The sequence below is a fragment of the Melospiza georgiana genome, chromosome 22 (assembly GCF_028018845.1).
Source record: "Melospiza georgiana isolate bMelGeo1 chromosome 22, bMelGeo1.pri, whole genome shotgun sequence".
Classification (NCBI taxonomy): Eukaryota; Metazoa; Chordata; class Aves; order Passeriformes; family Passerellidae; genus Melospiza; species Melospiza georgiana.
The window spans coordinates 2,857,422-2,885,199 of record NC_080451.1 but is presented as its reverse complement, the minus strand read 5'-3'; the positions used below and the strand labels follow the sequence as shown (position 1 = coordinate 2,885,199).

Below are 27,778 nucleotides of genomic sequence, written 5' to 3'. Positions count from 1 at the left end.
GGAAAGACCCACCCTGTGCCAGGAAGGTGGACAGAGCTTCAGCCAGAGCTCAGAGTTGGTGGTCCATGAGCAGCTTCATGATGGGGAGAAGCCCCACAAGTGCTTGGAGTGTGGGAAGAGGTTCAGGCAGAGCAGCAGCCTGATCTGCCACCAGATGATCCACACCAGGGAATGGCCCTACCAGTGCGGGGAATGTGGGAAAGGGTTAAGCTGCTGCTCTGCCCTCATCACCCACCTGCGCATCCACACTGGGGAGAGGCCCTACAAGTGTCCTGAGTGTGGGAAGAGGTTTCAGACCAGCTGCAATCTCCTCCAGCACCAGCGGATTCACACGGATGAGAGGCTCTCCCACTGTCCCAACTGCAGGAAGAGCTTCAAACAAAACTTCACCCTCATCATCCACCGGCGCATCCACACCAGGGAGAGGCCCTACGAGTGTCCCCAGTGTGGGATGAGCTTCACCCAGAGCTCTCACTTGACCAGACACCAGCGGAGGCACTGGTAAGGAAAGCCCTGCAAATGCTCCAACTGCAGGGGGAGCTTTATGCCCAGTTCCAGCTTCATCCCCCATTGGAAGTCTCACATTGGGAAGAGCCCTGGTGGTCCATGTTCCTTATGATTCAGTCTTGGAAGACACCTGTCCCTTTTTCTGCCCCAGCCAATGACGTGATGTGGGATTGAAGAACATGAGGGTCTGGCCATGGCCTTGTCATTACATTCACTCCCACCTCAGGTCATTGCCAGAGGCAGGAAAGGGTCTCTCTCTCTCTCTCTTCCTGAGGAGAAGGGTGTCCTTTCCAGACAGGGGAAATTGTGGCCAGGAAGACCCAGTGAGTTGTGTTTAAGTTTTCCTTGTAAACAATTTTATTTATCGCTTTTGTTATCAATATAGTTTCTGATCCATTTGCTTCTTATCTCGTTGCTGTTCCAAATAAATTGTTCTTATCCCAGCCCAGGATCTTTGCCTTTTGTGCTTTCCATGGGAGGCAGGAGGGCAGTGAGGGCAGCGCAGTTTTAGCGGGAGCAGGAAATTGAGGAATCCCATTCCTGAACCCCTGCCCGTGGAAACCGAGCATCCCAGCCCTGGTGGCCATGGCAACAGCCTTGGGAGCGGGTCCCTGGCTGGGGCTGTGGGAACCTCTTCCCTCTGGTGCCCAGGGACAGCAGTGGAGGGAACGGCTGCAGCTGAGTCGGGGCAGGCTCAGGTTGGATGTCAGGAAAAGGTTTTTGCCCAGATGCTGCTGGGGCCTTGCCCAGGCTCCCCAGGGAAGGGTCCCAGCCACAGGGCTCTCTGAGCTGCAGCAGCGTTTGGACAGCGCTGCCAGGCCCAGGCTGGCATTGTTGGGGTGTCCTGTGCAGGGCCAGCAGTTGGACTGGAGGATCCTGATGGGTCCCTCCCAGCTCAGCCAATTCTGTGGTTCTGGGATCCCATGAGCCTGGGGATGGGGCTGCCAATGGTTGGCATGGCAACGGGCTCTGGCTGCAGGCCTGAGCTGGTGTCCATGGCAACCACCCCGGCATGGGGTCTCCATGGAGCTGCCAAGGGACTGAGCATAGCAACAGGGGGCTGGTGATGGTTGCCATGGAAACTGACCTTAGCAACAGGGGGCTGGTGGTGGTTGCCATGGAAACTGTCGGGTGCAGGAAGACTTGGACACTCAATATAAGATCAGGAAGCTCCGTTTATTTAGCAAAAGCATGAAACTTTTATACACACAAGTAATAAGCTTCATGAATATTCTGCAAGCCAAGCAACCCATTGGTTAAGCTATACCACCAACTCTTCCTCATTCTTTCAGACCTACATTCCCTTTTCCCACGTCTCTCTGTCTAGTTGTAATCATACTCAGCCAGGCCCAAGGACACGCTACCTTGCAGGTGCAAAAGCTCAAAGTAGCTGTGTTCAGTACTTTTCCACTCCCTGGTCGGCTAACAAGCGAATGTCTGTGTGACCCCTGTCATGTAGCCATTTCTGCACACACAGTCATCTGAGATGTCATCCTGTGATGTGATACAGCCATCTCTGTGATGTCACAGAAGACACTGTGATGTCATAAAGTCACCATGGGATGTCACTTTTTTCTGACTTCGCAGTCTGTTCTATGATGTTACACAGCCTGCTCTATGATGTTACACAGCCACCTGATTATGTCACAAACCAATCTCTGATGCCACAGATTCATGCTTTCTTATGGCAGAGTCTGCTCTATGGCCTCACATCCTACTCTGTGATGTCACAGCCAGCTCTGTGATGTCGCAACTCCCTCAGTGATGTCACAAAACACTCAAGAACTCAGTTTCATCAAAATGCTGAAGTTTATTGCACTTTGAAGACATCCCGCTCAGGGCCACAACTGAGAAATTGTCCCCAGGTTCCAGGGAGTGCAGAACACTGGAGGCAGCAATGACAGCTGGGGACAAACAAGGCAAAGGTGACTCTGTGCTGAGCACACCGGATGTGTGTCAGGAATGCAAATGGCCAAGGCCTGAGCCCCAGCCCCTGGCCAGGCAGATCCTGTCCCTCCCTCCTTGCTCAGGGCTCTTCCCGGGATGGGCACTGGCATGTGGGGATGTGCAATGGCAAGGGCAGGAGCATGGGGCGGCCCCTGCCAGGCTGCTGAGCAGGGACAAGGAGGCAATGAGGCCCCAGCCCTGCAAGGGTCACTTGTCCCCTCGTGGCCTCAGGCCCAGGCCCAGCAGCCATGGCCAAAGTGCTGCCCAAGCTGGCTCTGGCCGGGCTGTCTTGCAGCTGCTGCCCATCCCTGTGGCCTGTGCAGCCCAGGCTGTCCCACGGTGTCCCTGCCCTGCGCCTCTGTCCCTGCAGGCTGTTGTCCCTGGCACAGCACAGGCAATGCTCCACAGCCACCTCTGCAGCCCCCAGCCCAGCTCCTGAGGGACCAAATGAGCCCAAGTCCCACATGGGGGAAGGGCCCAGGGAGACCAAGGGGTGTTTAAGTCTGACCACAAGGCAAGCACACATCTTGACCCTACCTCCTCTTGGAATTTCCATCTGAACAGTGCTTAAATGCAGGAGTTGGTAACTGTGTGTGTGCCTCTCTGTATCTTTTCTTTCTTTCTCTCTTTCTGTGTCTTCTGTTTCTGTGCTCCTGCAAATTTTGATTTACATTAAATTGAACAGGCTTAGAGTTTTTGAAGTCGAATGGGCCAAGACAATGCTCTGAGAAGTGTTTTTGGTTGATTGAATCTCTGGTGTAGTTTGACATTAGAAGAATTTTAAAAGGTCATACAAAACTTTTTGTGTAACTGACAATCTGTTAAACCACTAAGATACCGAACACATTTCTGTGAAACACATATGTTAAAGACAAAAAACTCAGGAACCTCCTCTTTCTTTTCCAGTCAACAATGAAGCAGCAGGCCCTGGCCCCAGTCCCCATCTCAACCAAACCAAACCAAACCAAACCAAACCAAGCAACCCTGCTGTGGGCTGAGCCCCTTCCCCCCAAGCCCCCCCAGGCTGCTCCCCCACCTTCCCCCCCAGCACTGGCCCCATTTTGACCAAACCAAACACAAAAAACTACTAAATAGGAAAACAAAACTTTCTACAAAACCATAACCAGAAAAAAGTTGGCCACACCTATTAAAACTTACCATCAAGTCCCCTTCCCCCAACACCATTCAAACCTATACAACCTGCAACCCATCCAAAATAACTCTACAACTAAAATTACACACAGAAAAACCCAAAAACAAACCATAAAACCAATCCTAAGACAACCGAACCACAACTTCCACCACAAGTTACTGATAGGTGAGGTATTAGTCCTTTCTCTTTAAATTTATTTTTAATAAAATTTTCCTTTATACCCTTCTAAATTTTTCAGCATACTTTACCTCATATTCCAATCTCACAAAAAAATTAATACATAAATAATTGCCTGACTATAAAACCCACCACACTCATCAATACATTAATTAGGAAATCTCACAATTAGAAAAATCATAAATTAACAAACCAAAACCACTACAATGTCGTAATAAACATTTTGCCAAAGTTTCACTGAATTTCTAAAGTTGCCAGTAAAGGCTGTTTGGTTGTTTTGAGCACCTGATGACCTCTTGTTGGTATTATCCAGGGAGTCCAACTCAGAGCACACAAACAATTGTAATTCCTTTAAATGTCACCTTGAAATAATTGTTTGGGGGATGGCAGTCAGGGCTTGTCTGTCCTGCTTAGCCCAGCCCAGGCAGGGCTTTCCCAGCCACATTCCACACTCCATTTCCCAGCTGGAGCTGCTGCTGCCTCTGAGTTGTGCTGCCCCAGCCCCAGGGACGCTCTCCTTGTCTCCCCATTCCCCCACGGTCTCTGGGCAGGGATGGCCTCAGTGGGGGCTGCTGACATCCTCAGCAACTTGGAGGCTGCTGCTGAATTTTCCTGCTCCAGAGGCTTGTTCAGCCTTCAGCTCTTCAGTGCAGGAGTTTAGTGTCCCAGGACTCGTTAACATTCAGAACACCTGAACAAGCCAAGCCTCAGGGAATAATTTGATTTTAATTTTCAAATCCTTTGTGTTTAAGTAGATCTGAGTAATGTATTAAAGTGAATACATGATATTTAAAAAGACAGCCAGAAAAGATGTTTTTTTGTCCTGTTTAGTTTTGTTTCCTTTTAATTTATTGATATGTGCAATCTCCAATTGACAACGAATCCAAGTGCCTCCTCATGCAATTTGAATAGATATGAAAATCAAGACCCTTCATGGCTGACAACCAATCAGACTCTGTCTCTACGCCCACCCCACCATTTTCCCCATCCAAGCCCTGGCACTCAGAGCAGCCTTGTGCAAATCCGAGCTCCCTCCAGCCCAGGCTGCACCTGCAGCTTTCAGCTCCTTGGCTCCAACTCCCACCTGCTTTCCTTGGAGAAGGAGCTGCCTGAGACACAGAGGGATGTTCATTTATTGCCAGTCAACAAACCAAAGGGAAAGCACAGCTCCATTTAATGCAAAAGTTATTCTCCTCCCTGAATTTGCCCTGCCCCTGATCCCCACAGCCTGTCCTGTTTCCTTCATCCCTGCATTGACAGGGACTTTCTGGGACAAGGGAGCTCTGCTCTAAATATGGAGGGAGGTGCAAGTGCCACCACTGGAGTGGGAACCACAACTCATCCGGTTTATGTCCTTTGGGAGTCAGGAACTGGTGAGACTCAGAGGCACAGAAAGTTTCTCTTCATGGCCAACAGACCATAGCGGAACAAGACACAATTTAATAACAATCTCACTCTTCCCTGAGCTATGTGCAATGTCCCAGCAGCATCTGATGGTTTCCTCCATCCACAAGCGATTTCCATACTAAAATTAATTTCAGACAAACCTGATTCTGTGGTAGATATAAACACAATTCAGTTCTGGTATCTGGGTGCTCATCCTGGATTGGGGGCAGAACAGCTTAAACAATTCCTGATTTGCAAAGCTGTCAGTGGTGGATGGAGAAGGGAGGTGAGGCTGCTCTTGGTGTTGAGGAAATTCTGAAAGCAGCCTGACTCATTTCAACTCCTCCTGTCCTGGCTGATCTCCCCTCTTTCCCCTCCCGCCCATTGGCTTTTGTCTCCCCCCAGCCCCCTGTGAAGAGCCTGGCTCTGTGTTCTCCATCCCCTCCTCTCTGGCACTGCCAGGCTAGGATGAGGAGCCCCTCAGCCTTCCCTGCTCCAGGCTGCACCAGCCCAGGTCCCTCAGCCTCTGCTCACAGCCCAGGGGCTCCAGCCCCACCTTGGAGTCCCTTCCCAGACCCTGCTCCAGCTGCCAGACATCTTTCCTGCCCTGGGGAACACAAACCAGGCCACAGGGACCTGGAAAATTCACACCCTTGTTGTCCTGGTCACACAGCCCTGGCCCCTTGTGCACGTCAGGGTCTGGGGTGGATCCTGTAGAACATCCTTTGCTGGAGGCTGTGGCTGCAGGTGGGCCGGGAGGATCCCAGGGGACAGGGACCCTGCTGGGCATGAACAGCATTGGAGTTGTTGGGAGAAACTGTGAGGGGGAGCTGGGGCAGAGCGACCAACCCAGTGACCTGACACAGCCCTGCTGGGATGTCACACAGCCCCTCTGCGATGTCACACCCTACTCTGTGATGTCACAGACCATTCTCAATGTCACACAGCTGGTCTATGACATCACACCAGAGTATGTGATGTCATAGTCTGCGCTGTGATATCATAGTTTTCTCTGTGATGTCAGACCTCTGTCCTGTGATGTCACAGCTGGCTCTGTTATGTCACAGAGGCAGTATATGATGTCATAGCTGCTCAATGACCTCACATAATGCACTCTGTGATGTCATAGCCCACCCTGTGACCTCATGTTTCCAGACGATAAATTGTCTACACCAGGTGAGCTGACACCTGGAGCTTGTTCTCCAAACCCCAGGCCTATGGAAACTACACAATGCCCATTGTGTGAGAAGGGGAACTGGAAGTTCACCAGCCTCAGTGTCCTGCCAGCTCAGTCAGGCCCCCTGGAACATTGGAGTCCACGACCACCAGGGACACCAGAGAGACCTCCAGGACTTAAGAACACATGGGTAAAGGGGAGGGGAAATATTTTAATGATTTTGGGGAAATGATTATCATATGTATGTTTAGTCCAGGGCAATCAATGCATATGTGCACAAAACACAGAATATAAACAGAAACTCTCCTGTACTCAGCATGCACGGCTTTGGGAGGATCTCTCCCCCGTGCATCCAGCTGAATAAAGAATGCTGCTTCTAAATGCTACATTGGTGTTAAGGAGTTTTCTGTTTTACTGAATTTTTGGTAACACTCCCACTGCCAAGGAAAGCTCTGTTTCCTGCTGTTCACAAACAGAGAAGGGCTGGTAGCAGATGTGGGGCTCGGATGCTGCCTGGGGCACAGTGACCATGAAATAATCAAGTTTTCTATATTCTATGAAAGAAGGAGGGGCAGCAACAAAACTTCTACACTGGAATTAGGAAGGGTAGAGTTTGGCCTGTTTAGGATGTAGATTTGGGGAGTACCAAATCAGGTACTGATTTTTTGAAGTGAAACAGCCTTTAAAAACAAAGGGGTCCAGGAAGGACGGACACATTTCAAGAAACTAATCTTAAGGGGGAAGGAGCAGCCTGTCCCAGTGCGGCAAAAGATGAGCTAGTGAGGAAAACAACAGGCCTGGCTGCCTGTGGAGCTTTTGTGGGAACTCAGGGGAAAAAAGAGGATGCATAAATTTTGGACAGAGGGCCAAGCAACTTAGGAAGTGTTTAAGGATGTTTTTTGGTTATGCAGAAAGAAAAGTCAAGAGGTGAAAGATCACTTAGAGATTAACATTATTTTTTCTGTGAAAAAGAATAGAAAATGTTTCTATAAAACAAATTAGTAGCAAAACATGGGATAAGGAGAACCTCTCCTCTTTATTGGATGCCGTGGAAAATATAGTAACTACAGATAAACAAAAGGCTGAGCTACTTAACATCTTGTTTCTCTCAATTTTCAATATTAGGACAGGTTGTCCTCAGGACAAGTGTTCTCCTGAGCTGATAGATGGGCACAGGGAGCAGAACAGCCCCCCCCCTGTAATCCAGGAGGAGGCAGTTGCTGACCTGCTGAGACACTCAGGTGCTCATCTGTGTATGGGGTCGGATGGGATCCATCCTAGGGGGATGAGGGAACTGGTGGATGAGCTCCCCAAGCTGCTGTCTATCATTTACCATCAGTCCTGCCTCAGCAGGGAGGTCCCAGAGGACTGGAGGTGCCAGTGTGAGCCCATCCCTGAGAAGGGCTAGAAGGAGGAGCTGGGGAACTCCAGGCCTGTCAGCCTGACCTGGGTGCCCGGCAAGGTTATGGAACAGATCACCTTGAGTGCCATCACAGGGCGCCCACAGGATGGCCAAGGGGTCAGAGCCAGCCAGCATGGATTTAGGGGTGGCAGGTTTTGCCTGACCACTCTGGTCTCCTTTTATGACCAGGTGATCCACCTGTGGATGCAGGAAAGGCTGTGGATGTTGTGTACCTGGACTCCAGCAAAGCCTTTGACACGGTCTCTGACAGCATTCCCTGGAAAAGCTGCAGGCCACGGCTTGGGCAGGTTCCCTCCTCACTGGCAGATTTAAGATCTGGCTGGGCCCAGAGAGTGGTGGGGATGGTGCTGCACCCACCTGGTGTCCAGGCACTGGTGGTGTCCCCCAGAGATCTGTGTTGGGCCCAGTTCTGTTTAATATCTTTGCTGATGATCTGGCTGAGGGGATTCAGTCCACCATTCACAAATTGCAGATGTTACCAAGCTGGGTGTGAGTGTGGATCTGCTGGAGGGCAGGACAAGAAGACACAGCCTTAAGCTGCACCAGGGGAGGGTTAGGCTGGACAATAGGAAGAAGTTCTTCACAGAAAGGATGAGTGGGCACTGGAATGGGCTGGCCAGGGGGGAGGTGGCAGAGTCATTGTCACTCTCCAGTGGCACTCAGTGTCGTGGTCTGGGTGACAAGGCTGTATTAAGGCAATGGTTGGACTTGATGATCCCAAAGGTCTTTTCCAGCTTATTTGATTCTGTCATTCTGTGATGATTGGGACACTCTGGGGCCATTGTGACATTTCAGGGTCTTGTGGAACTAAGAGGATCATGGTGACACCGTGCAGCCCTACAGAACCAGGGGTCCATTGTGGTGCTGTGGGGCCAAATGGACCCAGGGAGTGCACCGTGACACTCTGGGTCCTTGTGGAACCACAGAGGCCATTGTGACACTGCAGAGCCTCGTGTAACCAAGGGGTTTCACCATTTTCGCACTGAAAAACCAAGGAGGCCATTGGGAGACTGTTGCAGCAGGCTATTTCTCTTGGTGCAGGGAAGGCTTGACACTCTCAATATGAGTGTTCAGCAAGCTCCGTTTATTGAATAGAGCATCAAACTTTTATACACAACAAGTAATAAGCTCATGCATATTCTGTAAGTTAGCAGTCTGTTGAAGAATGAGGCCTTTTTCGGGGATGAGCCATTTGTCAGGGAGGGGAGACTCAGACACTCAATATGAGTGATAAGCAAGTTTCGTTTATTGAAGAGAGCATCAGACACTTATAGAGCAAATAATAAGCTTATGAATATTCTGTAAGCCAAGCGATCTATTGGTTAAACTATACCATCAACTCTTCCTCATTCCTTTGGGCCTACATTCTTTATTTCCCACGTCTCTCTGTCTACTTGTTATCATACCCAGATAGCCCCAAGAACACGCTGTCTTGCAGGTGCAGGACTCAAACTAGCTATGTTCGGTACTTTCTCAGCTCCTGGTCAGCTAACAAGCGAATGTCTACGTGACCTCTGTCATGTAGACATTTCTCCACAATTCCCCTGTTTTCTTGTTGCATAAGCAAGGTTTGATGGGCTAACTGTGTCATACTCTTTGCAGTACAAGAATAGGCAATTCTAAAAACAATTACATTACAAGCAGTATTCTTAACTAGCAAGGTTTCCCTTTACAAGGGATCTAAGCCAGGGAGACAAACCCAAAAGGGTATCACTATTTATAGCATATGCTATACGACAGATACAAAAAGATTCTATGCTGCTACAAGGCTCAAATAAAACTCAGGTGTGCTAATGCAACTTACAAAAATAAGCCAAGGGAGCAATGGGTGCGCAGGTTTCATCTGTGTCGATTGGTAAGTTTGCTTTCTATTCTTAAACAGCAGATATACTTAAAACCGGAACAGCTTTACTCACAAATGCTTCTGATTGTCTCTTTTAACTAGAGTTTCTCTGATGTTCACAACAACACCTTGCACACAAGTCATAAAATAAACGCCTAGTATAAAAGCATAAATCTATCTAACATCACTTAAACTTAATATCATTTAGACTTAAAACACAAACTTAAACTATTTAAACTTAACAGAACTTATCATCACTTAAACTTATCTTCACTTTAACTTAACAGAAATTAAACTCAACAGAACTTTAACTTAGCAGAACTTAAGTTTAGGAGACTTTAACAGTACTTAAGCTTAACAGATTTTCAAATCAACAGAATTTACATGTAAAATCACTTAAATTTAATCCATTGTGTCACTGAGGAGATGTGTGGAACCACAAAGCCCATGGTGACAGTGTGGGACCTCATGCAACCATGGGGCCATTGTCACACCCTGGGGCCCCATGGAATTAAAGGGTCATTATGAAACTGCAGCACCAATGAGAACATTGTGACACTGTGAAGCCCTATGGAACCAAGGAGACCATTGTTGCTCTGCATGGTCTCATGGATCCAAGGAGACCAGTGTGACAATGCTGGGCCTGGTGTGACCAAAGAGCCATTATGACACTGAGGGGCCCCATGGAACCAAGGACATCTTTGCAGATGTCACCAAGCTGGGTATGAGTCTTGATCTGCTGGGGGGTAGGACAGCTGTGCACAGGGCCGTGGACAGGCTAGATCCAGGGCCCAAATCCAAAAAGGTGAGTTTAACAAGTCCAAGTGCCGGGTCCTGCACTTTGGCCATAACAACCCCTGCAGCTGTACAGGCTGGGGACAGAGTGGCTGGAGAGCAGCCAGGCAGAAAGGGACCTACAGGGACTGATGGACAGCAGGCTGGACATGAGCCAGCAGTGTGCCCGGGTGGCCAAGAAGGCCAATGGCTCCTGGCCTGGATAAGGAATGGTGTGGCCAGCAGGAGCAGAGTTGCTGTGCCAGCACTGATCTGGCCCCAACTCTGCAGACAGACATTGCTGCTGCAGCTCCACAGAAGGCAACAAAAGGGCATCTCTGCAGAAAACTTTGCTGGGAGATCCTTTAGTTCCTTTAAAGCCACTGAGAGCACAGCCCTTCATTGACACACTCTGTAGGCACAGGGAGGGTGGAAAGAAACAAAATGAGAGAAGGCGCCAAAAATGACATTTCTCCATAGACATTATGAGAAAACTAAAACAAAGGAAAAAACCCCACCACCAAAGCTACAAAAAGAATCAAAGATGACTTTTATAACAAGTGATTTCTGGAGACTGGCCAGCTGTTTAATGTTTCTGAAACCATCCAGTCATCAGTCTCCACACTGCAGCCTTGAGCTCCTGGTTTCTCAGGCTGTAGATGAGGGGGTTCAGGGCTGGAGGCACCACCGAGTACAGAACTGAAAGGGCCAGATCCAGGGATGGGGAGGACATGGAAGGGGGCATCAGGTATGCAAATATGCCAGTGCTGATAAACAAAGAGACCACAGCAAGGTGAGGGAGGCAGGTGGAAAAGGCTTTGTGCCGTCCCTGCTCAGAGGGGATCCTCAGCACAGCCCTGAAGATCTGCACATAGGAGAAAACAATGAACACAAAACAACCAAATGATAAACTGCTAGTAACCACAAGAAGCCTAAGTTCCCTGAGGTAGGATTTTGAGCAGGAGAGCTTGAGGATCTGGAGGATTTCACAGAAGAACTGGCCCAGAGCATTGCCATGGCATAGGGGCAGGGAAAATGTATTGGCTGTGTGCAGCAGAGCATTGAGAAAGGCACTGGCCCAGGCAGCTGCAGCCATGTGGGCACAAGCTCTGCTGCCCAGGAGGGTCCCATAGAGCAGGGGTTTACAGATGGACACGTAGCAGTCGTAGCTCATGATGGTCAGGAGATAAAACTCTGATCCAAGAAAGAAGAAAACCAGAAAGACTTGAGCAGCACATCCAGTGTAGGAGATTTCCCTGGTGTCCCAGATGGAGTTGTGCATGGCCTTGGGGACAGTGGTGCAGATGGAGCCCAGGTCAGTGAGGGCCAGGTTGAGCAGGAAGAAGAACATGGGTGTGTGCAGGTGGTGGCCGCAGGCTATGGCGCTGATGATGAGGCTGTTGCCCAGGAGGGCAGCCAGGGAGATGCCCAGCAAGAGGCAGAAGTGCAGGAGCTGCAGCTGCCGTATGTCTGCCAATGCCAGCAGGATGAATTGCCTGATGGAGCTGCTGTTGGACATTTGCTGTGGCTGCACATGGGGACCTGTTCATGGAGAAAGCACAATGAAGTGTTAGAGGAGATACCTGTAACCAAAATCAAAGCCATTTCCCATATACCATATACCATCCTCTGTAACATACATAGACGTGCTTTTGTGTTTAAGAGTTCTTAGCTTTTCCTTTTAATCTACCACCATGTCTCTCCTGGAATTCTTGGATATCAGAAACCCTCAGATTTTCTTCTGCCCTCTGGTAGAACAGAGTGAGTTCCATGAAGCTAGAGGATGAGTGGAGAGTGAGGGGAGATGGTCTGTCACTTTATTCTGTTTAGAATTTCTCTGGGCTTTGACTTTTCTCAAATGGAGGATGTTCACACTAGCATGTTTCTCTTAAAAATACCCAGGTACTGCTGAGAGCAGATGGATCCACCCAGCCCACCTCCACATTTGTAGCCAAGGACTCACGTTGCTCACTTCACCAACCCAGCAACATTTTCATTGTCACAACACCTCTGCCTTTCCCCATAAATCATATAAATCTGAAAAGCCCTAGGACAGATTTGCACCCTGGATTGAAGCTCCCAACTTGGACTGAAATCTCAGAGAGACTTCCAAGTGTCCTTATGCTGGCATTGGGTGAAGGGAGATGCAGCTCCTTTCCTGGCTGCACTGACAGCATTGCCCAGAGCCGGGCACTGGGGACAGCATCACCCTGAGCCAGCTGTGCCCCCTGCCAGAGCCCCCAGTGCCGGGCAGCTGCTCCCAGCCCTGTGCTCTGCCGAGGGAACTGGGCCTGGGGCTGCAGAGCTGCCCCACGGCTCTGCTGCAGCTCTGCCTGCACAGGAGGGGCTGCACGCCTTGGAGCCCCGGCCCTGAGGGCAGAGGCTTGGCTGGGGGACAGGAGGGGAGGGGGCTTGTTCAGAGGGAGGGGCTGCACTGGAGGGGATCCTATGGACATCTCTAAACTCTCCCTGCCACAGCATTGCTGGGTTTTGTTATTTCTCATTGCCCAATCTTCTGTCTGCTTCCTGGAGATTTCCCTCCTGCAGGGCTTTCCCTCTGCCTGATCTCTCCCTGCCAGTACTTAGAAACCCCAAATCTCTGTGCACTCTCCTTGGCCTCACAGAACGCTGCCTGTTTGCAGGGCACTGGTTGGGAGCAGGTTCTGTTTGCAGCTTGGAGAAAGGACAGCTCAGACTGAGCCTGATGGCTTCAGCAAAGGGGATGCTGGTGCTGTCCATAGGCAGAGTGGCTGAAAGCACATTAGGGATTTCCTGTGAACTTATTGATCACTAAAAGGAACATTTTGGATGTCTCATGCCCTTGTCAAAATTCATAATTATTAATTCATAATTAACCTTTTAGATTTTTATCCCCTTCCCTGCAATTCGCCAATTATCGAAAACTGAATTCAAAGTCTTTTGAAATTTCCTCATTTTTATAAAAACCTTTGCCTTGGAAATATTCTATGACTGACCAGAACCCCTCAGCATGTCACAGCTTCATGAGCATTTCCTCCCGCACACCAGAACTACTCAGAGTTGTACTCACAGAGTCTGGAGGCATTGGGATGTTCCTGCTTTAGGAGATAGCTCCAGGAGCTGCAGCTGCATTGTCCTGCAGCCAGAGGTTCCTGTGCCAAGGGCTGGCAGTGATTCTGCCCCAGGCACTTCTCAGCACCTTCCCAGTCCTGACTGATTGAAGCTCTCTGTACCTCTGTGCTGTGCCTAGGGTGGCTGCAGGCAGTGCCCCAGCCCTGCTGGGCTGGCAGAAGAGCTGCTCATCAAGAGAAATGTGCTTTTGAAGTTCTTCTTGGTTTGCCAGGAGCTGCCTCTGTGCCAGGAGCCCAGCCCAGCTCAGCAGCACAGACACAGCACAAGGAATTTAATGAGCCTCTGGGGCTTTGTGCTCAGGCCCTGAACATCAATCCCTGAGAGGGAGCTGAAGAAACCTCTCAAGAACTTCAAGTCAGAATCCAACTCCAAAGTTTCTTGGACTTTTAATGGGTCCCAGAGAGGGACACGACTGAGAAAGTGTCCCCAGGCCCCAGGCAGAGCAGAGAACTGGAGGCTGTGATGACAGGTGGTGACAAAGAGAAGCCAAGTCTTGGTGCCCTGGGGCACAGCAGCAAGGTCTGTGCCACCAAGGGCTGTGAGGAGACACCTTGTCCTGAGGCACTGGGGCCTCCTGGCACAGCCCCAGCCAGGCTGGGCACTGTCAGCCCCTTGTCCTGCCCTCAGCATCCCCTCTAGCCCACATCCCAGTGGCCTTAAGGATCTGCTGGAAGGAGTCCCTGGGGAGCCTTGCTCAGGAATGGCCCTGGGGGCTCCTGAATGCTTCCAGGGACTGCAGGTTTTTCAAAGGACTTTGGGTTTGGCTTTTGCCTTGGAGTCTTTGAGAGGTTTTTGCAATCCTGGCCTCCAATTATCTGCTGTAATTAGTCCCTGGAGAGGCTTTGTCTGTAACAGCACTCAGTGGGGCTCATTAATGCTTCCAGGTACTTCAGTTATTTTAAGGTACTTGGTGTTTCCCTTTTGATAACAATTTTGTTAGAACTTTGTGCAATTATGGCCTCAATTATCTCCTTTAATTATTCCCTTGAGAGCTCTGTATTGTCACTCAGTGGGGCTCAATAATGCTTTGAGATACTAAAGGTTTTTTTAAGGTACTTTGTTTTTACTTTCCACAGTGAGTCTCTGAGAGGTTTTTATGCCATCTTGGCCTCCAATTCTCTCCTCCAAGGAGTCCATGACAAGCCTGTGTTGGGGATTGACCTCAGTAGGGACCCATTCATGCCTCAATACACTTCCGGGTTTTCTTCTGACTTTGACTCCTGGAAAGATTTGTGCAATCGCCCCTCAGGCTTTGAGGTTCCAGGGCTCAACTCCTAATGCACAGTGAAACTCATGAGGATCAAGCAAATCTGACAAACCATGGCTGTGCCTTGATTTCCCTCTGGTCTTGAGCAGTTCATTAGGAAGATTTCCTTTTACAGTTATGGAGAAATATTTCAACGAGCCTCAAAGAAATATGTATTCCTATAATAAAGAGTGCCTTTATTGCTGTTCTTCTTATATAAGATGTGATTTCAGCATTCTGTGATTGCTATTGATCCAGGGTCTCTCCTAAGGAGCTCTGGCCAGGTCAGAGAAGTTGTAACTTGGAGCTGATGCAGTATGGACAACCTTGCCTCACAATACTCAACCCCATGTTAGAAATGATTTTTGCTTTCAAAAATTTAAATATTTTATCAAGACCTTTTCAAAATACAACAGAAAATGGAATAAAGAAAAGAATACAGTGTCGGGAGCAGAGAATTCAGTCACCATGTGCTCATCTACAAAATGGCTGCTCTGTCTTTTATACCTCTAGCCCCTCCCAAAATCTTGTCAATCGACTCCTTCTTCTCTGTCCAGTGGTGGAGATCACTGTCTTACACCTTGATTGGAGGTCAGGTGCTGCCATAGTAACAAGCCATAGTAACAAGCCAACCCTCCCAAATGCCCCGACTACTGAGGCCATCCTGTGATAACAATGCAAGGGTGAGGGGAAGGATAACTATACATCTACAAAACTTCTCTTAACATATATTCAGTATTCACTCATTAATTGTGAGAGTCAACCATAGAATTACTCATCTATAACAAACCCCCCTTTTCTTTTTCTCTAAGTAATTTTGCTCAAACAATTAAGTAAAAAAATTTCTCTCTCTCTTGAATGAGTCATACCAGCATCTCTTGATGTGGGCAAGGACTTTGGGAACAGCAGAAAAATATCTCAGGTTTTCCTTAGACACACTTATTTGGAATGGACAAAAGGGCATCACAGAGGTCCAGTATGGCTTTGACTCCCATCTACTATGCCTATGTGGCTGCTACCCATAGTCAGTGTATCTTAGGGGTGAGCACAGAGGCCAACTTGGTCCTCCCCTCCAGTCCTTGTGGAATTAAAAGGCAACTGAGGAATGATAGAGGTCTGGTATGGCCTTTTGTCCCCACCTTAGCATGCCAACAGGGTTGCTACCCACAGCAGGGCTATGGAGCCTTCTTGGTAGCAAGCAAAGGGGGCAACCCGGTCTTGCCCTCTATTCCTTGTCTTATTTCTTAAGGATGCTGCCCCATTGCCTTTTACAGTCTCTTGTGTACTTCTCCTCAACAGATGCTGGTAATTCTCACCCACTAAATCACGAAGACAGTTCTTGAGCTGGTTGGTGGAAGCTTGACTCTACTTTTTGGGCATCTTGGTGTTTTCTTCTGGTTGTCTATCAGTCTCTGCTTGAGAGTCAATCTTGTTTCATCCAGCCTGGATGTTACAGTCCACTCTTTGGGTTCTTCTACTGGGCCTTTGACTCTGTTGGCATGAGTCCATCCCCACTCTGCAGTTCGCACAGTCGATTTGGTGGTGAGCAGTACCTGAAAGGGACCTTCCCACTGAGGAGTTAGAGGCTGATCTCTCCATGACTTGATCATCACCCAATCCCCAGGATTAATATTATGGATTCTGAAATCCAGGGTGGTAGCTTGAGGAATTGCCCCTTTATGCCTTAGCCCTTTTAAGGTTTGCGCTGTAGAGATTACATATTTCTTAGCATTGGCTTCCCCTTCCTTGTATGTGGCAACCTTCTGGGGTGAGGTCGGGAAGGGTAACCCAAACATCATTTCATAGGGTGATACCCCCAGATCTGACTGAGGTTGGGTTCTAATTCTTAATAAGGCCAAAGGGAGACATTTTATCCATGACATTTGGGTTTCAATCATGAGCTTAACTAAGGCTCTTCTAAGAGTTTCATTCATTCTGTCAACCCAACCAGAACTCTGTGGAGGCCATGGAGTGTTTAATTCCCATTTTACTCCCAGGGCATGAACAACTTTCTTCAATAATTTAAATGTGAAATGAGTTCCCCAGTCTGAATCAATCCTGTTTGCCATCCCATATTGGGGAATGATTGATTCTACAACATTGGCAATGGCTTTCACAGTGGGTACCACCTCTACCCAATGAGTCACGTGATCCACTATTACTGGAAAAAACTTCCACCATTGTACCTGGGGAAACTTAGTAAAGTCTACTTGGACGTTTTGAAAGGGCCATAAGGCTAGTTCTCTCCCTTCTCTGAGTGTTTTCCTCATGATTTTCTTATTTACTTGTGGACATATCACACACCATTCAGTTACTTGCTTAGCTATTCTGAAAATTCCTATGCAACCCCACTCCCTCAGAAATTGATCACTTAGCACTTGTGTACCCCTATGTGTTTTTCCATGTATGCCTTCCAGCATTTTCTTGGCAAGGGGTTTATTCAACATTTCCCTCCCATCTGCTAATCTCCACTTCCCTTCATTATCTTTCTTGGCTCCTATTTTAAGGAGTTCTTCCTCTTCTGTCCCTCTAATTATGGGGACTTTTTTCATTTCTCTCATGTGTGTTAATACTATTATTAGTTTTTTTGTCTCTGATTCAGTTGCATTTTTAGCTTCTAAATTGGCTAAATTTTTCCCTCGCACCCCTTTCTGATGTCCTTTAACATAAACCACCACTACTTCCTCTGGTAATTGTAAGGTTTCTAACTTGTAAAAGAAATTTTTCATGAAACAGTCCCTTTCCCTTTGAATTGAATAGCCCCCTCTGTCGTGGGTTGACAGCCTTTATCCCAATATCGTGTGTTGTGTCTGGCAGCTGTGCCTTTTCTCTCTTCCCCCCCCCCCCGGCCATCTTGCTGCGGCGGGGCGGGGAAGAGAGGGGGGGAGTGTTTGACCAGGCCTTTTTGCTTTTGGCTTTTGGCTGCCTGGCTTGGCTAGCTGCTTTGCTTGCTTGCTTTCTGCTTTTTGCACTGTTTTTTTTTCCTTTTCTTTTGTTCCCTCTTTCTTACCCTCCCCTGAAGATACTGGACCAGCTCCGGACCTGACCTGAGACGTCCAGGACACCTGGAGCTTGTGAGAGAAGCTTGGCGCCCTCACAACACAGTCTGTTTTCGTTTCTTTTCTTGTGTTGGGGAGTGTTCTTTTGTTACTTGTAAATAAATAGGTTTTGTTTTCCACTTTGCTCCTCCGAGAAATTCCTTCCCGAACCCAGTGTTGGGGGAGGGGTGGTTGGAGGTTTGTTTTGTTTGGGGGGCTCCCTTTTGGAGATTTCCCCTAATTTGTCCTAAACCAGGACACCTCTCTTCCCAAATTTATCCAAAGATATGCACTATGCCAAAAGTGTATTTTGAGTCTGTATATATTGTTCTCCATTTCCATACTAATATTTCCAGAGCTCACTTTAGGGCATATAACTCCCATGCTTGGGCTGACCAGTTGGAAGGTGTCTTTCTCTTTTATATGGCCACCAACCTTTCATGCACTACAGCATACCCCAATACCCTGTGCCCCTTTATTACCCGTGAAGATCCATTGATGTACAACTATATTCCACCTTGGAGTGGTTGATCTGTTAGGTCTTCTCTTCCTTGTTTGATAGTTTATAATCTCTAGGCAATTATGTAGTAGTTCCTCATCAGTTTCTCCACACAAGAACTGGGCAATGTTAAGTTGGTTACACACGATTAGCTCTAAACCCTTATCTATTAAGATGGCTTCATACTTTAGCACTTGGGAATCAGTGAGCCATTTCTCAGCATTTTGGCTCAGGATACTCCTTACTGAGTTTGGGATATATATCTTCAATTTTTCCCAAAAAGGTTACGTTTTTGCATTCTGCTATGAGCAGGGCAGTTGCTGCCACTGCCTGAATGCAGGTTGGCCATCCCTGGCTGACAGGCTCTAGTAATTTTGATACATAGGCCCCTGGTTTCCTTGATCCTCTCCAGTCCCTGGCTAATACTCCATGTGCTACCTTTTTTTCTATATCCACAAACAGAAGAGTTTGTCTAAGGCAGGAAGACTCAGTGCTGATGCACTGACTAATTTTTGCTCTAGATCTTCAAAATTTTTCATCGTCTTTTTCCCACCTAATCTCCTCTTCTACTAGCTTTTCATACAAGAATTTGACTGCCTGTGTGTATCCTTCAATCCATAGCCTACAATATCCCAACAGCTCTAAAAACCTTCTGACTTCCCTCTTAGTTTTTGGCCGTGAGAGTGAGGCTATCCCTGCAATTCTCTCAGAGTTTAGCCACCAGATCCCTTGACAAATCCCATCTTCTATGTATTTTACTTCTCTCTCTACAAATTGGAGTTTCCCTTTTGATACCTGAAGTCCTTGGTTTCCTAGAAAATTTAACAACACTATGGTGGACTCTTGAACTTTGTTTTCTTCCTGTCCTGAGAGAAGGAAATCATCCACATACTTGATGAGCTTTATCTCAGGTTTAATGGAGAAGAGTTGTGTTGCTTCTCCTTTATCGGAATATGAATCCCAATATTACCAGGTAGATTGTGCCTGGGCACGTCTGACCCTTGCTGCTAGGCCAAAGGCGGCAACTGTGGTGTTTCACCCCAGAGACACCTTTAGCTTGCTGGAGGTTGCAGCTGGGCAGCTGAACAAGTCCAGGCTTGTTAGGAACTCAGTTTTACCTCAGGTGGGAAGGCTTCAGACTATGGTGAGGAGGAAGGAGACGGATTCTGTCAGAGGGTTAATATCCAAAATTTTATTCCATGGTCACAGAGGTTTGAATCTTGGTAACAGCTCCAACAGAATCCTGACTGCATGGCCTGATTGACCTTTTAAGCTCTGGGGAGGGGGAGGGAAGGGACAGGTGAGCCACCAACCAGGTGGGAGGGGCAGGATCTCAGGGGAGGATGACACCAAGACAGACCAATGATCTCTGGGCATAGGGGCATCTTTGGACCAACCACACGACAACCTTCCTGGAATGTTAATCCTGAATGCCAGCCCAGCAGGGGGCCAGAAGGGAAGAGGAAGAGAGGTATTGGCACACCTGGGGAAGGGACTGGGAAGTCTAAAACAGGAAATAGGCTCACGCACTGCAACATCTCCCCCTAGTTTTGTTTAAAAAGAAGAGGACTGGGTTGGTGGTGCAGAATGCTTGCCAAACCACGGTTGGTAAATTGGTTCTTCCTCTACAGGAGGGTCAGTGTTTTCCACTGAGGCTTCCAGGTCATCCATTGGAGCACTGAGGGCTTCCAAATGGTAGACCTCAGGAGGGGGAGATGACCTTGAATTTAACTTGAGGACCATTCATTTGATTAGGCCAAAAACAATGCTAACAACTACAATAACTATAACTAAGATAAACAGCACTAAAAACACAGTTTTCAGAATAGATCCCAACCAGCCTGAGAGTCCCCAGCCATTGAACAGTCCATTCAGCCCGTCATCAGTTCGTCTGTTGATGTCCGAGAACTTTTGCCAAGATAGTCCATACGTGCTTTGGGCTGCGGCACTATGCAGGAGATCACAGGTGGGATGATCACGAGTAGGATGACAAGCAGGCTCGGTCTCATGGCATCTCAAGGCTACACACGAACAGTGGGATCTAAATGGGTACAAGGAACTTGAGACATACATATATTACAAACTGTTCCAGATAGGAGGCTTAAATGGAATTTCCTCCAGAGAACGCGAGCGGCGTTTCCTTCTCCAGGCAGCATTAGCAACCTGGGGCACTTCTGTAGGTTTCTTTGAGACCTTGGGAACATAGGGCTTTACCCATTTGGAAGGAACCCACCTTAAACCAGAGGGGGTGGACACACAGGCGTATCCACGTCCCCAAGTAACCAGTTTGTAAGGTTCCACCGTTTTCCAAGTCTCAGGGTCCTTTACTAAAACTGGAGGTTTTTCTTTCAGCCTATGACTGCTCCCCCCAAAGTGGCATGGGATGGGTGGGTTCAGGCTGTCAAAAGAACAATTCAGAAAATTGATTGTGAATAGCGCCGTGGATAACCTGATGTGGGGAGGTTCCACCTTCAGAACCTGTTGTTGCTGGTCCAGGACCCTTTTAATATCATGGTGAGTTCTTTCTACAATGGCTTGACCTGTAGGGGAGTAGGGGATGCCAGTTTTGTGCTCTACTCCCCATTGCTGCAGGAAGCTCCCGAATTCCTTGGATTTATAAACAGGCCCATTATCAGTTTTCAGCTCCTTGGGGATGCCCATGAAAGAAAAAGCCAGTAAGAGGTGCTTAATAGCATCGATAGATGATTCTCCTGTGTGGGCAGAAGCATAGACTGCTCCAGAAAAAGTATCTACACTAACGTGAACATATTTCTGCCGTCCAAAAGACTGTATGTGTGTTACATCTGTTTGCCACAGTTCACAACTGTTCAGTCCCCTTGGGTTTGCTCCCGTACTCACTGTAGGGAGTGCATGTTGTTGGCAATTTGGGCATGTGGCCACAATCGCTTTGGCCTGTTCTCGAGTGATGTTAAACTGACGAACCAGGCCAGGTGCATTTTGGTGGAAAAGCTGGTGGCTGATTTTTGCCTGTTCAAAAACATTTGGGAGAGTGGCCATCACTGCAGGTGCAGCAAGAGCATCTGCCCTTCTGTTTCCTTCAGCGATAAACCCTGGCAAGTCAGTGTGTGACCTGACATGCATCACATAAAATGGTTGCTCTCGGTGAGTGACTAACTTTACCAGTTTTGAGAGCAATTCGAAAAGTGCGATGTTAGACACATCTTGCAGTATTGCTTGATCTGCCCTGGATACTACTCCTGCCACGTATGCAGAATCTGTAATCAGATTAAATGGTTCTGAGAACCTTTCAAAGGTCCTAACAACCACAGCCAATTCAGCAACTTGAGGTGCACCTTCCACCTCAGCAATGTCCATCTCCCACTGCTGGGTTTGAGGATCCTTCCAAGTCATAACGGACTTGTGGGACCTCCCGGATGCATCTGTGAAGACAGTTAGAGCCCTTTTTAAAGGTCTCCTACTTAGAGTACTTCTCAGTTTTAAGGTAAATTGAACATCTTGTTCGAACAATTTGTGAGCGGGCCGCGCTACCGAAATTTATCCTGAGTAGGAATCCAGAGCAAACTGCAACACTTCATTTTCTTGAAACAATTGTTCCAGTATTTTCACAGTATTTTGACCTGATTTTAACTCAACTGGAATGTGAATGCACTTAAAATCACATCCTGCTAACTCCCTGATCCAGGTCCTTGCTTTCCGGATCAGTTCTGCTACCAGCTCCTGAGGCTTTGTCAGTCTCTTGGACCTTTTGTGACTGAGGAAAACCCATTCTATGATCAAGAGAGGGTCCCTCTGGTCCCGGTCCTTTTTTGGTGTGTTCTTTGCCTTAGGTGTTTGTTTTTCCTCCCACTGGAAAATAATTCCATGGAGGTGTGGCAACTTACCTAGAATGATAAATTTGAATGGCAGGTCAGGCCGGCATCGGTTGGCCTGTCTTGTGGACATTGCAATCTGAACCTTTTCTAGAGCTTTCCGTGCCTCTGGGGTAATAGACCTAGGAGCACCTGGGTCCTCTCCCCCTTTCAATAAATTGAAGAGAGGGGCAAGGTCTTCATTAGTCAGACCAAGCCATGGTCTTACCCAATTCAAAGACCCACACAACTTGTGGACATCCGCAAGGGTCTTGATCTTTGGATTGATGTCTAGTTTTTGAGGAACAATGGTCCTATTTCCAATTTCTAAGCCCAAATACTTCCAAGGTGGCATCTTTTGAATTTTCTTTTCCTGGAGCTCGAACCCTGCAACAATCAATGCATCGATCATTAGGTCAAGCGCATGCGTGAGTAAATCATCATTGGGGGCACACACAAGGATATCATCCATATAATGATAGATGATGGCCTTCTCTGCGGCTGCACGTCCTGGGGAAAGCAGGGAAGACACATACCACTGGCAGATAGCTGGAGATACCTTTAATCCCTGAGGAAGAACGGTCCAATGGTACCTTTTCATAGGGGCTTCTAAATTAATGGAAGGGACAGAGAATGCAAAACGCGGTGCATCGTCAGGGTGCAAGGGGATTTGGAAAAAACAATCCTTAATATCAATAACAGCTAATTTCCAATCTTGGGGAAGCATTGTTGGGGATGGCATACCAGGTTGGGGAGAACCCATATCTTCAATTACATTATTAATTTGTCGGAGGTCGCAGAGGAGCCGCCATCTCTTTTTGTCAGCTTTTTGAATGACAAACAGTGGAGAGTTCCATGGGGACATGGTCTCTACAATGTGGCCCCTTTTTAGTTGCTCTTCCACTAGTTCCTCAAGCACCTTTATTTTTTGTTTACTGAGCGGCCACTGTTTCACCTGAACCGGTTTGTCTGTTATCCACTTCAGTTTTTGGGTGGGGCGCTGTTGTTCAATGGCTGCTGCACAAATATGCTGTGGAGAGTCTGGAATATCAATTGTGACACCCCACTGGGCCATTAAATCTCTCCCTAACAAAGGTTCCGAATAATCTAACACAAATGGACGGATATTTGCCAATTGTCCGTTTGGTCCCTCAAATTGAATAATGCTTTTGGATTGTCTTGCCAATTGCAGGCCTCCTACACCTTGAGGGTGACCAGCAGCATTTTGCAAAGGCCAATGTGCAGGCCAGTCTTGTACTGGAATCACTGTGCAGTCTGCACCTGTGTCTACAAGCATCTCAATGCGTTTAGACTCCCCACCCCCACTGACATTACACCATAATTTGGGTTTGTCTTTCCCAATAACTTGTACCCAGGTGACTGTGGGCCCTTGTTTTTTGATATTTTCAGGTAAAGATGGCACAGGGATAGCTTGTGCAACAATTTGTCCCTTGGGAAGGAACAGGGGTGGGTGGAAACAATGCAGGCCGAGAACGAATTGCTCAGGATCTGATGTTGTCATTCCTGGAGCAATTTTGATCTCTTGTGCTGTGTGTTTGGTGTCCCCAATAATGATGTACTTACAACGAATCCGGTTCCAAGTACCTTTCTGTTCAGGATTTACAGACACAAAATGCCAATCACTGTCCTTCAGGTGGAGTGACTCAGTCAGCTGCAACCTGTAAGGCTCATTGATAGAAGACACGGTTAACACAGGATCACTTAAATCGTACACAGTCTTTGAAGCACCTGCTTCACTTACACAAACATTAATATTATCGCACGCTTGATTTGTTTTGCTACTCTTATTCCCTTGGCCTGCTCTTTTTGTGTCTGCGTGCCTGGCAGGCGGGCGCTTTCTTTTCAGTTTTTTTGTTGTTGTTGACCCCTGGGGAGGGCTTGTAGTTCTCCTCCCCTGCCATTTCTAAATTCATCAAATTCCCTTTTCAGGGGGCACTGGTTACTCCAGTGCCCAAGGTTGTTACAAAGCAGGCATGGTTTTGTGGGCTCAGCCAGTGCTGGTCTCCGCTGCTGCCCAGGGTACTGCTGTGATGAGGGAAAAGGCGCAGGGCTGGCAACGGCGACACGCTGAGGTGGTCTTGGCAGCAGCCTTGGTCTGGTGTCTTCAGCCACACTCATCAGAGGCACTTTCCTGTTACACACTAGAAGCATGTCCTTGATGGTTGGAGAAGGTTGAAGAGGAAGGCTAAGGATTGCCGCTTGACACTGTTCATTTGCATTTGTAAATGCCATTTCCTCTAAAATTGCTTCTCTAGCATTCCCTTTTTTAACTTGTATTTCAATAGCTCTAGTTAACCTTTCTACAAATTTCAAAAAGGCTCTGATGGTAGCTGTTTGATTTTACTATAGGGCTCAAAAGGCCCCTCAGGTTGTAGGGAAAAGAATGCTTTTTCAGCTGCTTCTTTTACTTTCTCGAGTGTTTCTGCAGGAATTGCAGTAGCTTGGATCGAGGGAGAAGACCATTGGCCCTCACCACAGAGGTGCTCAATGGTGATAGGGTTACCACTGTTGTCTTTGGCTGTGTTTGGATCAGAATGCAAGCCTGGGAGAGCATCATTCAGCAGTTGTTTCCATGCTATTTCCCATAATTTGAATTCCGTGGAGGTCATGAGACAGGAAAAAAGTTGTTTTAAATCATGTGGAATCACTACAGTCCTACTCAGTTCAGAATTTAAAAGGTCACGGAAATATGGACTGTGTGGACCATATTCTTTATGAGATTTACAGATCTCTTTAATCAATTGTCGTCCAAAAGAACTCCAGTTAGCAGTTGGAGCTGCTCCCCCCTGAGCTGCAGGCTGAAAGGTAACAGGAGCCAGGGACTATGCATTGAATCTGCTGTTCCCTGCTCTGTATCCCTTGAAACAGAAGCATTGGGATCACAGCTACAGGTTTGGGGAATGGCAGTGGGTGTGTCCCCACCGTGGGAACCCGGGGAGGGTGTGAGGATGCAACGGGTACAAGGGGCGGGGACAGGGGGCCGGCAAGGGGCGGAGAAACCATGGGAACAGGGGGCGGGGTCAGGGGGCAAGCAGGGGGCGGGGACACCTGGTGACATCACGTCAGCAGACGCCCCCTGGGAGGAGTAGAGGGGTGGAGCTGAGGGTATTGCAGGAAAGGGAGGGGGGAAGGTGTCACGAGAAACAGAAGGAGAGGGGGATGGGGCTGGAGTTTCGGGATGCTTAAGAGGATTTTGGGAAGAAGAAGACCAGGTTTGGGAAGATGCCACGTGGCATCCACCATCTTGTTGACTCCCTAGGGACTGGGGGCCATTTTGGGTACCACTGCTCTCAGGAAAGCTAACCCGTGCTGTGGGTTTCAGAGGAGGGGACACAGGGGATTGGGAAAGGTTCCACGCAGCCTGGCCAGGGCCTTGTGGACAGGGCAACTCAGGCATTTCAACAGACTCTGGGAGTCGACTTCCGAATGAGTTTGATCTGTTTAAAATACCAAGTTTTGGGGAAAGAGGTTTAGGGGTTTTAGAACTAGGAGAGGGAGAAACAGGGAGAGCAGAGGTACATGGCTTTACATTTGGCTTTTTCTCCATTTCCTTTTGTTTGAGCAATGCTGTTTGAATTTGTAAACTCCAAAACACAAATTTAGCTGAGGGGGCATTGCCAGATTGTCCTAAGGTTATCAATTCATTTCCAACTTTATCCCAGAATTGAATATTGTGGATTTCTTCAGGGAAGACTTGTGGGAAGTGGAGGAAAAGCCATCTTACAAACTGTTTCAATTTTCCCTTTGAGAACTTCGCATTACCACTGTCTAAAATGCTAACAATATTATAAAACACTCCTTTTTGTACAATGCTGAGTTTCAAACCCATGTTAGATGTAAAAAAAAAAGTACTAAATCCCGCCTGACCAAAAACAAAGCCAAAATCAGCTACCGATTTCTAAAAAAAAATCCACAGATAGGAAAGCGATAACGAGCCGACAAAAGCTTCACAATGCAGCTGTATATACTGCTTTTAAAATTCCCGGGCAGCAGCAGCAGGGCACGCCCTGCCGAGCCGAGGCAGAAACAAAGCCTCCCCCGCCGTGGAATGCACCCCCCCTCGGAGCAGAGAGGGCAGCCACGCCACGTGGCAAGCCGAAACTGGGGCCCCCCGTGCCGCGTGTGCAGAGCACCCCCCCTTCCCCCACAGAGAGAGGGATCCCCCGCGGCAAGAGAGCCGAGAGCCCCCCCTCCCCCGCACAGAGAGAGAGAGAGAGATCTCCCGACCACGTGGAGAGAGCCGAGCTGCAAAGCCAGGGGGAAGGGCAGAGAGCTCCCACTCCGGCGCGAATTTCAAAAGAGAGTAACACACGCGGCAGAAAGCTAATAGCTAGAAATCAATGAATTCCCGTCTGTGGGGCTGCGCAGCCAAAAATGCAAATGCAAAAAGGAACAGAACTCACGGAAGAGTCTCTTTTTGAGCTCCTGCCCTACCGAGAGCAGAGATACTCACCCGAAATGGAAGCTGTAGCTGGCTGGGTACAGGCAGGTCTCTTCACCGGAACAGGACCACTCTATGGGCGAGAGAGGCTTCCCTGTTCTTCCTCTGGAAAATCTGCTCACCAGAAAGGAGCTGGGCTTTCCAGAGGCGCCGAACAGTCCACGAAACTTCTTCTGGGAATATTCCCAAAGTCTCTAGCCGAGGGCGATGAAACCAAAGCCCCTTTCAGCTGGATGCACAGCTGCCAGAAGGTTCTCCGAGGTGCTGCGGGTCCATCTCGGGCTGCAGAGTCGCTTTGCCCACCTCAGGGACGCCAAATATTGGAAAAAAATGGCTCCCAATATTACCAGTTAGATTGTGCCTGGGCCAGTCTGACCCTCGCTGCTGGGCCAAAGGCAGCAACTGCGGTGTATCACCCCAGAGATACCTCGGCTTGCTGGTGGTTGCAGCTGGGCACTGAACAAGTCCAGGCTTGTTGGAACCCCGTTTACCTCAAGAGGAATAGCTTCAGGTGATGGTGAAGAGAAAAAGGAGATGGATTCTGCTGGAGGGTTTAATGTCCAGAGGTTTATTCCATGGTTACAGAGGTCTGAACGTGAGGAACTGCTCCAACAGAATATCGGCCGCATGGTCTGATCACCTTTTTAAGCTCAGGGACAGGGGGAGGGGAGGTACAGGTGAGCCACCAACCAGGTGAGAGGGGCAGGGTCTCAGGGGAAGATGACACCCAGACAGGCCAATGACCTCTGGGCATAGGGGCATCTTTTGAACTTGACCAACCACACGACGCCTTGCTGGAATGTTAGGACTCACTCAGCATGGGGGCAAGGGGGAAGGGGGAGAGTATAGGCACACCTGGGAAAGCGACCTGGAAGGCCAAAATGGGACAATACAGCACACCACAACACAGGGCCCCACTCAGTCTAGCTTCCTTCTAATTCCCCAAATTTTATGTTTTTAAAACCTTTTACAATCACTCCCACTCTCATCTAAGATGGCGAGCCACAAGACACCATAAAGAAGAGGATTATGTCATAATAACCAAATATGAAAATCCCATAAGACCAGGAGGAAAAGAATGACCTAACAAAAATCCCCTAGATCAACTAGCCACCATGCACATGAAGAATTAAAATAGCACCTCTAACCAGAGAAAATATAAGGCAACATCAGGGCCATGGTCAGAGCTTTTTGCCTTCATCACC

General features: G+C 48.2%; 1 pseudogene; it reads left to right on the top strand.

Annotated features, from left to right (window-relative positions):
• The window catches only part of LOC131092454 (zinc finger protein 420-like), a 67,747-nt pseudogene that overhangs the window by 405 nt on the left and 39,564 nt on the right, over positions 1-27,778 (top strand).